This window comes from Passer domesticus, chromosome 2, assembly GCF_036417665.1.
Source record: "Passer domesticus isolate bPasDom1 chromosome 2, bPasDom1.hap1, whole genome shotgun sequence".
Taxonomy (NCBI): Eukaryota; Metazoa; Chordata; class Aves; order Passeriformes; family Passeridae; genus Passer; species Passer domesticus.
The window spans coordinates 7,623,954-7,635,144 of record NC_087475.1 but is presented as its reverse complement, the minus strand read 5'-3'; the positions used below and the strand labels follow the sequence as shown (position 1 = coordinate 7,635,144).

At 43.1% G+C, this 11,191-nt stretch overlaps 2 long non-coding RNA genes across 5 annotated transcripts; one reads left to right on the top strand and one right to left on the bottom strand.

Annotated features, from left to right (window-relative positions):
- Positions 1–4,411: 4,411 nt before the first annotated feature.
- On the bottom strand, positions 4,412–7,622 carry LOC135293300 (uncharacterized). Of its 4 annotated transcripts, none has more exons than XR_010355392.1 (3): positions 7,500–7,622; positions 6,471–6,661; positions 4,412–4,909 (listed from the first exon to the last, which is right to left on the bottom strand). It is a non-coding gene; the product is annotated as an uncharacterized LOC135293300 (long non-coding RNA). The 4 variants fall into 4 exon arrangements; XR_010355391.1 differs by having other exon boundaries at positions 4,412–4,750; XR_010355393.1 differs by having other exon boundaries at positions 6,499–6,661.
- Positions 7,623–7,748: 126 nt separating this feature from the next.
- Positions 7,749–9,724, top strand: LOC135293301 (uncharacterized). Its single transcript, XR_010355394.1, has 4 exons — positions 7,749–8,545; positions 8,984–9,059; positions 9,378–9,487; positions 9,598–9,724. It is a non-coding gene; the product is annotated as an uncharacterized LOC135293301 (long non-coding RNA).
- Positions 9,725–11,191: the final 1,467 nt, after the last annotated feature.

The following is an 11,191-nucleotide window of genomic DNA, read 5'->3' as shown; positions in this document are numbered from 1 at the left end:
TATTTTATTTTATTTTTATTTTATTATATTATTATAAAAAGTTATTTTATTTTATTTTATTTTATTTTATTTTATTTTATTTTATTTTATTTTATTTTATTTTATTTTATTTTTGCTGCTCTGAGTATTTGGGAAGGGTTGTTGCAACTGATGCTCTTTGGTATTGGGACTCCAATGCAAATTACCAGCATCTGCCCTCATCAGGGTTTTTTGTCTGAACATTGTTCTGTCTGACACTACACAGTTTTTCAAAAGGAATTCTTGTAAACCTTTGAAACACCGATGTCTGATTGCTTTGAAGTTTTAACAGTGTCAAATATTTCTTTGAAACTGGGGACAGTAAAATGAAAGCTGAACAGGCAGCTCTGCCCACACAAACAATTTTTTTTTTTTGCATTTTCAAATATTTCTGCTGCTGGTTGCTATTGGAACTTTGAAAAGTCTTTCTAGTGCTTGAAGTGTGACACAAACAGGGATTCTTCCATTTTTATTTTTCAAAGATGAGGAAATTTCAAAATTATTGAAGGCAATAAAAAGGAAAATGAAAAGCAAAACCAGAACAATTTTGATGTTATCGATTTTACAGTGTCAGTGTGAAAGGGAAACAGGATAAAAAAAGAGAAAGTCTCTCTCTGTGTATGTATCCTGAATTTGTCAGGTTTCACATTTGAAGATTTGTTTGTTTGTTTTTGTGAAACAACAAACAAACAAACTTTCCTGTTCTACAATAATAGCAATTTTTCTTTGAAATACAAATTTTAATTTTTCAGATAGTCCTGAGGATAAGTCTGCCTTATTTTTAGGAAAAAAGAATCCCTTCTAGCTATGCAGTGAAATGGCTTTTGATGTCTAAAGAAATTTACATTTGGACACTTAAGTTAGAAATAACTAATAATATGTTCATTGATTATATGTCTTTGATTTCAACAATCCTCCTTCCCTGAATTATGAGAGAAAATTAATTAAACCTTCTTGATAGAAAGAACTATCTTGTGCCTCTTCCTCCAAGCTGTCCTCTGCAAATATGAATAAAGACTAATAATGTTACACAGACTGAATTTCAAGGAAATTTCTTGCAATGTGTAAAAGTAATCATGTGCAAATGTGTTTGCAGACTGGGATTGTATTCTCACCCAAATATATAATGCAGTTTCCAGGTGGTAGCTAGCTGATATTATGTCTATTTTTGTTTTAACACAATGAATACTCAGCAGCAGAGTAATACTGCTCGCTGCCTTTTCCTTCTAATATTGTTCATGGCAGAAATCCAATTTATACAGTGCAAATAATCATTATTTCCAATAGGTTGAGGATCTTTCCTGGCAAGAGCATAACCAATGCCTTCTACTCCTACTTGTGTAATTCATGGCATTTCAGTGACGTGAGTGAGCATATAAAATCCATTACCCATAGAAGGATTGTGGATGGGGGGGGAAAAAAAGAGAAAAGAAAACAGGGAGCATTTCTAGTGCTGCCAGGCACAGGGAGTTAAAGCAAAGAGCAAGGCAGGTGGAACAAAATACAACAAGGAAGTTTAATACCCTGAAGAACACAGGGATCCTGTGGCCCTGGGGATGGTTCAGTGCCCCCACGCCCAGGGAGTTTTGTTCTTTCTCAGCAGATTTTCACCAGGGGCTTGCCACAGCCCCCAGGCCCTCCCCTGGATTGCTCTGGGTGCACAAAGAAAGGACTCGAGCAGCAATCCCTGCCTCACCTGGAAGGCTGTGGGGGCTCAGTGCCAAGCCCTGAACTCCTCAATTGTCTTTTGCAAGGAGCCTGCAGCAGGATGCTAAAGCAGGAGCATGTTTTCATCGCCGGCTTCGCGAATGGGAGTGACTCATGTGCCATCTGTTTTGTCCCTCCACCCCATCATATGGGCTCCCTGTTTGTGCTGGATAATGCATTTGCCATCTATTAAAGGGAGAGGAAACTTTGGAACAGCCAAAACAAACACGCCTGAGAAAGGCTGAAGTTTTTGAAAGGGTCTGGCTGGAAAGCCACAGCCACTTTGCACAGAAACGTGGTGCTGGGGCAGGGACACACAGGTGACAGCCCACAGAAACCTGACAGCCAGCCAGGGACCCCTCAGTGTGGAGCACAGAGGGGAGCAATTCATGAGAAGGGACAATTGGCAGGTTCAGAAAGGCTGAGGAGATACTCAGCACCTCTCTGAGTGGCGGGACTTGCTGCAGGACGCTGAAATCTTATCTGGTGCTTGAAAAGTGCTTGAATAAATGAATGGAAAAAAATTTCCATCAAGAGCACTAAAACACAATGACAGCACCTCGGGCTCATTCTGCAGTGTAAACTCTGCGTGCTGCTGGCACTAAAACTGGGACTCTGAAATCACTAAGCCTTGTAACAGACTCAAAATACTGATGCCAGAATAAACTGCAGAACTGGATTAGTGGTGCCTTGGACCTTCACAGGCTGAAATGTTAGCAGACTTTTTGCCTCTGAGGTTGCAGTGCTCAGTTAAGGGGTCCCCCAAGGTGGCAATAACCCCATCTGAGGAGAAGGACTGTGCTGAGAAGTAACCAGAACATGGCACACCACCCATTTCCAAAACCCCTGTCCAATACAGCCATAATGTGCTGCTGGCAGTGCTGGCTAACAGGACATTCATGATGGCACCATTGCAGGAAAATCAGTGAAAATGTGGGCTCTTCTTAAGCATTACTTCAAAACAATAAGCAAAAAGCATAAGCAAGGCCAAGGAATGACTTACAGCCCAAGGATCAGCCCATCCTCAACAAACACCATCTTTCCCTTCCTGCCTTCCTGTTACAAGCTTGTACACCATCCCTCCAAGCTTTAAAGATGTTATATTGATAGAAGTGGAAGATGTGCTGCATAAATGTATTAAAAATATATCTTGATTTTCCTGTCATTTCAGGTCAGCCTCAGTGGGCAGCCTGACCCCATCACGTCTGATCCCCCACAAAGAGCTCACAGGCTTGGTGACACAGTTTCAGCCTCCCAGCTGAAGCCTAGACATGAGCCAGGATGTGTCTCAGCCTTGCCCCAACTGGTCTGTGTTTCTCCCTAATGAGAGAAAATGTTACCTAGCTAAATGAGTATGAGGAACAAACTGTACCTACCACCAGAAAAGCTCTCTTGAAAACAGTTTCCAAACATATGCATGAGGTAATGAGCCTGTTTCCCTGCCTGTGTGTCACAGCACTCTGTGCTATTCTGGTTGTGTTTCTCAAGCTGGCATTGCTTTTTTAACGTGCTCGCTCCTGGTCTGCTCTGAGTCAGTCCCCGCACAATCTCAGGCTGCTTTTGAGAGGATGAGGAGCTGCTGGGCAGCCTCTGCCATCCCCAGCGTGCTGCTGGATGAAGCCTGCTCTGCAGCTCTCCTGCTCCTTAGTTTTCACCTCTCCCATCTCCAGCCATGCCTTTTTTCAGTGTGATGTGAGAGTGAAATGCGCAGGAACCATCCCAGTGATTCTCCCTCCTCTCCCTTGCCAGGAACAACAGCAGCAAACCCACAGTGATGTAATTCAGCACAAGTGCAGTCAGAAAACAGGTGTGAGGTGTTTAGAAAGCTCAGCCTTTTGCTGATGAAATCTCTGAAAGCTTCTTGTGCATTACATCAGTTTTCTCAACAGTTTGTAAATGGTTTTTTTTCCCCCTCTGGAAATATTTGTCACAGTAGATTATTTTACCTTGTGCTGCTGTATGTAAAATGCAGAATGTTACTACTTTATTTGGCTAAACATGTATAATTTGGGAAGACAGGTGAAGTGATGGATTAATCATCAGGCTTTTAACTCTAAGTCTTGTTAGCTGCTGTTTTAAATGTTGTTTATTTGAAATTACAGTGTGAGTATGATGTCTAAGTGGAAGCTCTTTACATATATAAAATAAAGCTGCTTTTGCTCTTGGTAATAAGTGAGAGGATTTATTTAAAATCTGTCATTTTCCATCATACCTAGATGTTCAGATAGACTTATCACAAATAACTCAGTAGCAAAGCCACAGCTACTAAAGTGCAATAACATTTTCCTTCTGCTTTCTATGAGTATCTCTAAGCCTTGACCTACAGGACCTTTCCTACTTATTGTGGGAAGGTAATTTTAGAGACAGAAAGAATTACAGACATCTGGATAAGTGGCTATGAGTTGAATCCAATTCTGCTGCTCCCATTGAGTAGGGAAATTGCCCTTTATACAACTCACAGCTGTCCCAAGTCACCTTCCTCACTATCTATTTGTAGGTTTTTTGCTCAAGACATCTCAACTTCAAAAGAAATCCTTCTTAGGAAAGCATGCAGTATTGTCTGGGAAGATAGGGGTACTCCTGCTTTGAATTTGTGCAGTGCAAGAGAGAGGTGAATATTAGTTTTGTCAGAATGGCAATTGAAGCAAAAGGATGGAAAAATGTTCATCTGATGCTGAGCCAAAAATGGTATTTTAAAGGATCCTTTATTGAAACTCAAATGCTTTATTTAATCTAAAAAGAGATTTCTTCATTTTGGGACTATTTAATCCTTTTAAGCTTTTTCTGCCTTAGATTTTATTTAGATAAATAGTGTTCTTGCAGAAAAATTGTTTGCTTTGTTGTCAGACAGAACATGTTGGTATTTCTGAGATGAAATATTGATTAAGCAGCATCCAAACACTGTGTTTTGGTGTAATATTCCCAGCTCTGTTACACAACAAACTTTTTAGTTCCCAGAGATGTTTTGCTCACTTGAGGCATGGACAGGTGGCAGTCAGTCAAAGAAATGAGCAGAAAATCCTTCCTAAAAGAGAGACAAAAGAGTATTTTGAGCAGCAGATTCTTCTTCCTTGACCAGTGCTGGAGGGAAGCTGTTGATGAAGCAGTTGATCATCTTTAGTGATGCTGGGTGATGCTCTTCTACATTCCACTCCCAGGAACTGGTATTTCTTATCTTTCAGCTCTGAGGGAAGGCACAAAAAACCTGTTTTGCTGATTGCTACAGCAGCTGGCATAGAGGAATTTGTTGCCACAGACACACACTTTGCATTTAAGGGTTCTAATGTTTCAATTTCACTTGTGGCTGCCCTGTCTAGAGGCTAAAGCTGTGATGTCTGTGCTCAAGCCCAGCCTGTTCATGACACTGGAGATACACCTTGGCTGCCAGAGTACATTTTCCCATCCCTGGGAAATACAATTACTCTGAACAAGACAGGGAAGTGTGAGGAAATCATGCTGAGCCTCACAGTGGCCTGGGGGCATGGTGCTGGAGCAGCCTTGCCACCACTGGCAGTGCACAACTTGGCTTTGTGCTTCCACCCTAGCTCGTGTCCAACTCAGCATGGCTTTGACAGGAGAAACTCTGGAAATCAACATTTTCAAGGGTAAAACAGGAGATGAGGACTTGCCAGCACTTATCATCTGACAATAAGTAAGTAAACAGGCTGGCAGCCACATCTAAGATTATCTCCTCTCTGCTTGGGACTGTGTTATGTTTCAGTTGAGCTTAGGATGGAAAAGAAGAACTTGTGCCTATTTTTATCTTCAGCTTTCACATTCATCGTTGTCTGTGTTCCAAGACACTGTGGTGCTTGCGGCTGGTCCAGGCTGGAAGGTGTTGGGGTCCAACAAAGGACTTCAGGGGAGTCACACTGCTGTGGGGCCACGAGGACACCGTGCCACAATGTGAGATCATCACCTCCAAGGCAGCTCAGGCACACCCTCTTTCTAGAACATGTGCCTAGATCCTGTCATCATTTGCCTTCCTGGCAGGAATTTATTCTAAACTCTCTGTTACCTGCTTTCCTCCTTTTAAATCACTGTTCATAGCTGGCTGTGTGTAGTTTGTACTCACACAGTTTTCCTGCACTGAACAGCCAGTTTTTTTGTTTCAATTATTGGAACACATTAAGATAAAGGGTTAGGAGAAAAGGAATCAGCTGTGAAATTATTTATTCATAGCATTGGTTTCCTGTATTTAACAACCAGTTTTTCCCTTGCCCAGATAAAGGTATTTTTCCTTCCTTCCTTCCTTCCTTCCTTCCTTCCTTCCTTCCTTCCTTCCTTCCTTCCTTCCTTCCTTCCTTCCTTCCTTCCTTCCTTCCTTCCTTCCTTCCTTCCTTCCTTCCTTCCTTCCTTCCTTCCTTCCTTCCTTCCTTCCTTCCTTCCTTCCTTCCTTCCTTCCTTCCTTCCTTCCTTCCTTCCTTCCTTCCTTCCTTCCTTCCTTCCTTCCTTCCTTCCTTCCTTCCTTCCTTCCTTCCTTCCTTCCTTCCTTCCTTCCTTCCTTCCTTCCTTCCTTCCTTCCTTCCTTCCTTCCTTCCTTCCTTCCTTCCTTCCTTCCTTCCTTCCTTCCTTCCTTCCTTCCTTCCTTCCTTCCTTCCTTCCTTCCTTCCTTCCTTCCTTCCTTCCTTCCTTCCTTCCTTCCTTCCTTCCTTCCTTCCTCCCTCCCTCCCTCCCTCCCTCCCTCCCTCCCTCCCTCCCCATTGCCTTGACTCCAGGAACCTTAATTAAGCAAATGAGCAGACCTCTGCTTTAGCACAGGCAGTCTTTTACCCATGTTAAGTGAGGGATTCCTGAATCCAGTGTCATCACAATTCTGAAATTCCACATGGAGCACTTTTCACTGAGCTGCATTCAATTATTTATTCAGGCTCTGGTTCCATCCCCACTGAATGCAAGAGCACAGACTTCAACACAAGGAATAGCTGGCATACAGCTGGAAAGAGAAAAAAATGTGAATTAAAAGTCATTTAATCTCATTTAATCACATTTCCTCTCCTCCTTGACCAAAAGATTTAGAAAATAAACAAACTCTCTGAAAAGGAAAACTATTAAGTAAGTTTCAAAGTCAAGTTCATGCCAACTAATATTATCTATTTCAGGACTTCCTGCCCTGCTTATCTCCTTTTAATTAACCTATTTCTGACCTGGAGCATGTGTTTGCCTGGCAGACACAGCCCCATTTCTGCAATTGCTCTTGGCTCAATAAAAGAGTCTGTAGTGGTGTTTGTGATCAACATTGCTGCTCTGTATTTCCTGTAGCAGAGCTGAGGGCAGCCCGAGAGGGAGGCTGGGGAGCAGATGTGGAGCAGGAGCACTGCAGAGGGAAGGCAGGGCTTTCTACTCAAAATGCTGCGCCTTGGAGCCATTGTCAAAACAACGTGGTCAATCTGCTCTGTCTCCCTTTTCCCACAGCTCCGATGTCTGGGCACAATCCTGGAGCCAAGGGGAGCACAATCAGCAGAATTTCTATTCATTCTTATCTTCTAAAGCACAGATTTAACATCCTCCTGTGCACAGTGACAGGCAGGCCACGGAGGGTGATAATAAACTTGCTTCCCAAATGGAGTCCGTCCCTTTATTTAAAATCTGAAAATAAACCTGGTAAAATTCTCAGACTCCAGATAACACCTAGAGGTCTCAAATGTGTGTTATGCAGAGGGCAACAGCCCTGAAAATATGTAGTTTTAAGTGCCAGAGATTGTATCTTGTGATTTTAGTAGCAATTTGATGCAGCCCTGGACAGCACAAAGAAGAGACGTTAATCCACTTACCCAACAAATCCTATCCTCCAAAAACAGTACAGAGGATCAGACTGAGGGGAAACTGAGCTGGAACAGCTCCTCCTCAAGGGGAGGAAGGAAGGAAGGAAGGAAGGAAGGAAGGAAGGAAGGAAGGAAGGAAGGAAGGAAGGAAGGAAGGAAGGAAGGAAGGAAGGAAGGAAGGAAGGAAGGAAGGAAGGAAGGAAGGAAGGAAGGAAGGAAGGAAGGAAGGAAGGAAGGAAGGAAGGAAGGAAGGAAGGAAGGAAGGAAGGAAGGAAGGAAGGAAGGAAGGAAGGAAGGAAGGAAGGAAGGAAGGAAGGAAGGAAGGAAGGAAGGAAGGAAGGAAACCTATGGCAGCTCAAAGCATTTTGCAGAGAAGGACAGGAGGAAGCATCAGATCTCTCCCAAGTCCTGTCACCTTTTTCCAGTGCAGGATTTATTTGCATAAATTAACAACCAGAGCTACTCACAATTTATGCAGGCACCCATGTACAAGTGTCAGGTCTGGTTTACCTCGGGCACACTTGTTACAAACTCACTTGTTACAGTGAAAACAAGTCCTTTTCAACTCTCTCATTGTGCAGAGAAAACATTTTTGTTCTTCTGCAAGGGGGAAGTGCCCTTTGGTGACACAAATAGCTACTTAGAGGTGTAGATGGCCTATAAGGGTGGCTTGAAAATCATTAGCGAAAGCTATTAATGAAAATAATTTTCAAAGTGTACTTCCAGTGGGATGCAAACAAAGCATGAGGTGCACCTGCACCAGGGTGTCAGGACACCAACCCACAGCCTGGTCAGACCTGGCATAGCCTTGTCAGGACATAGCTATCCTGACTGGGATGTCAATACTTCTGCATTCCATAGGCTGTTAGTTGCCCCCTGACACATTCCCTGGCTGGCAAATTCCATGTTCCCTGCATCGTAGGTATCTCAGGACTGAAGTTCAGACTGAAAAGCTGTAATTCCTTCAGCCACACACAAATGAGGAAAAGAATTTTTTTCTCTAAAAGTCAGATCCTCCATGAAATGTACTTCCCAGAGCTTTCTGGCAGCAAGAGGTACGTTTTTCTCTGAGTTGCATTCTTCACATATTGACTGTGCTTCCCGTGAAATTACAAATACATTTAACATGCAATTGGCCAAATTCCCATATCAATTTTCTGATTTTCACCTTCAGAGAAGGATCTTACAATGCTTAGTGATTGGGCAATAAAATGATAGAAGAAATTCAATGCCAATAGATGCAAAGTGATGCATATGGGGGAAAAAACCACTCCAGGATGACACAGAATGACAGTTTCTAAATTAGCTTCTGATGTTCAGGAAAGAGATTTGGGAGTCATTACTGACAAGTCCCTGTGAAAATCAGTTCATTGCTCAGCGGTGGTCAAAAAGATTGTTAGGAATTGTTAGGGAAAGAATAGAGAACAAACAGAAAAAATTAGTTATGCTACCACATAAATTCATGGTGTATCTTTATCCTGAATATTATGCAGTGAAGTCATAACCACAGCTTGGAATGGAGAGCTGAAAGCGCCCCAGAAAAAGGAAGAAGCAGGCTCAGTGAATGGAGTGAGTTTTGCATGAGGAAAAGCAAAATACCCTGGGTATTTTCAGCTTGGAGAAGAGATGAAGCCTGATAACGTCATGAGTGGTAATGGGTAGTTGAGGAAAGAGACTAATTATCATTCCTGACAATACAAGAATAAGGGCTGATGAAATCAGCAGGGTTTTTAAAAAGGGAACACTTCACCACCCAGCATGTGCTGAAGTTGTGCAAGTCATGGCCATGGGATATTATGGAGACCAAAATAACAAATGGGTTCAAAAGCTGGTGGGGCAGTTTGGCAGAGGATGGGACCATCAGTTTCTGCTCAAAATTGTGTCCAGGATGAAACCCCAGAAGTTCCTGTGCCAGCAGAAGCTGTGAGAGAGGGGAGGTCACTGCACTGCTTCTCGTGTGCTTCACCTGAGTGTCCACACTCAGGGCATGGAGCCAGGTGAGGCTTTGCTTTTTGGTGTGACAACTGTGTTCATCTGTTATGCTTTTAAAATCTATGACTGACTTATTTTTTTTTACTTTTTCCACATCTTCCATCACTGTCTCAAGTGGGAGACCTAGATGTCCCTCGCAGCTCTTCCAAGTGGCAGAGAAGCAGCCCACTCCCCATTCACAAAGGGATTGTTGACCCAGGAAGGGTTTGCTGGGATGGGAAAGGTCCTGAGGGACTGACAGCCACCTTCCTCCTCCTCACACTCTGTGTGGTGCCCCAGAGAAAGGCCCATGCAGACCTTGCCATGCCAGCACTTCCCCTGCCAGCCCTGGGCTGCGTCCAGTTCTTATGAGTAAGGCACAGAGAGAGAGGAAAATAAAACCCCTCAGTGCAGCAAAGCCCTCAAGTCCTTAGTCAACACCGAAGTGAAGCCTACGTGGTTTGGTCAAAATCCAGCAGTACATCTGTGGAAGAGGTGGGAGCTGGATCCAGCCCTTTTCTGGCTTGGATAGTAACTTGTAATTAGACTCGTCAGACTGTAAGACACCTAATATATCTTTCTGCAATATTTTTGCTCTTGGTGTAACTTTTTCTTGTATCCAGTGTGCTGTAATTCTGGGTTTTTCTCTTTATAGCAGCTAGTTTCTCGGCATAGTCCCTGGCCACAAATACTTTTGAGTGGAACATCTGGTTCTAATGTGTGCTCTAGAAATGTTACTTTCTGCAATATTCCATTTGTCTCCCAAACAATATTTTTCCTCTTGTGTTTGCCCAGAGAATCTTGTAAGCTGATCAATATCTGAAGCAGCAAAGGATCCATTTGAGAACAAAGGCTCCAAAAGCCACATAAACAATTTCCCAGAACTCGAGGCAGTTGAGGAGAGGTAATTGGCAGGGCAGCCATGCACATGGGAGCTCTGCAGGGCTGCCTTCCTCATCTTTCTCCAGGCTGCCTTTCCCCACTGCTCCCACCAGTTACCACAACTGCAGGAGCAATCCCAGCTTGTTTCCATGCTGGTGATCCCACATAACTTTTTGGTTTTTGTTCTCCTTCACTACTAGCCAAACCCTTTCAAATGTTCAAAGGAAGAAATATTGCTATTGCTTGGTTCCTTCTGTTGTTTCTCACTGTCATTACAGCTGCCTTTTCAGCTGCATTATGTGAGTAAACAAACTTTCACCTACACAGAGGGGGAGCACAGCCCTGCATAAAACAGGCTGTGGAGTCAGTAAAGTGGAGGTACAAGAGGAAGCAGGAATGTTTAATATACTTTCAGGCATGGGGAACATGAAAAGGCTGCTGAACTCCAGAGAAAACTCCAGCGCTCTTCTGGTATGTTTGCAATATAGATGATGTAAATAATATATAACTCCTGGAAAGAGTGTAGGAATATATAAAGTTTTATGTAGGGGAGCACTGCACGCATGTGGGAGATTCAGATGCAAATCACGGGCTGGATGCCAGGCACTGCATGCCCACTGTAAACGAGGCCTGGGGACTGAATTACTTAAGTAATTAAAGTGGATTGTGACTCACATGCTGAAAGGGTAAATTGTGCACTGCCACAATCCACCAAGTTATTTAATTCTGGAAAACTGAAGCTCCTTAGTGACGGGGAGGAGGATTAATTATTACATTATTTTACCTCTGCAAACCAAACTGTAGGCAAACATGATCGTGGCTTTTAAGAGTTTCCCTGGGCAGGGTTG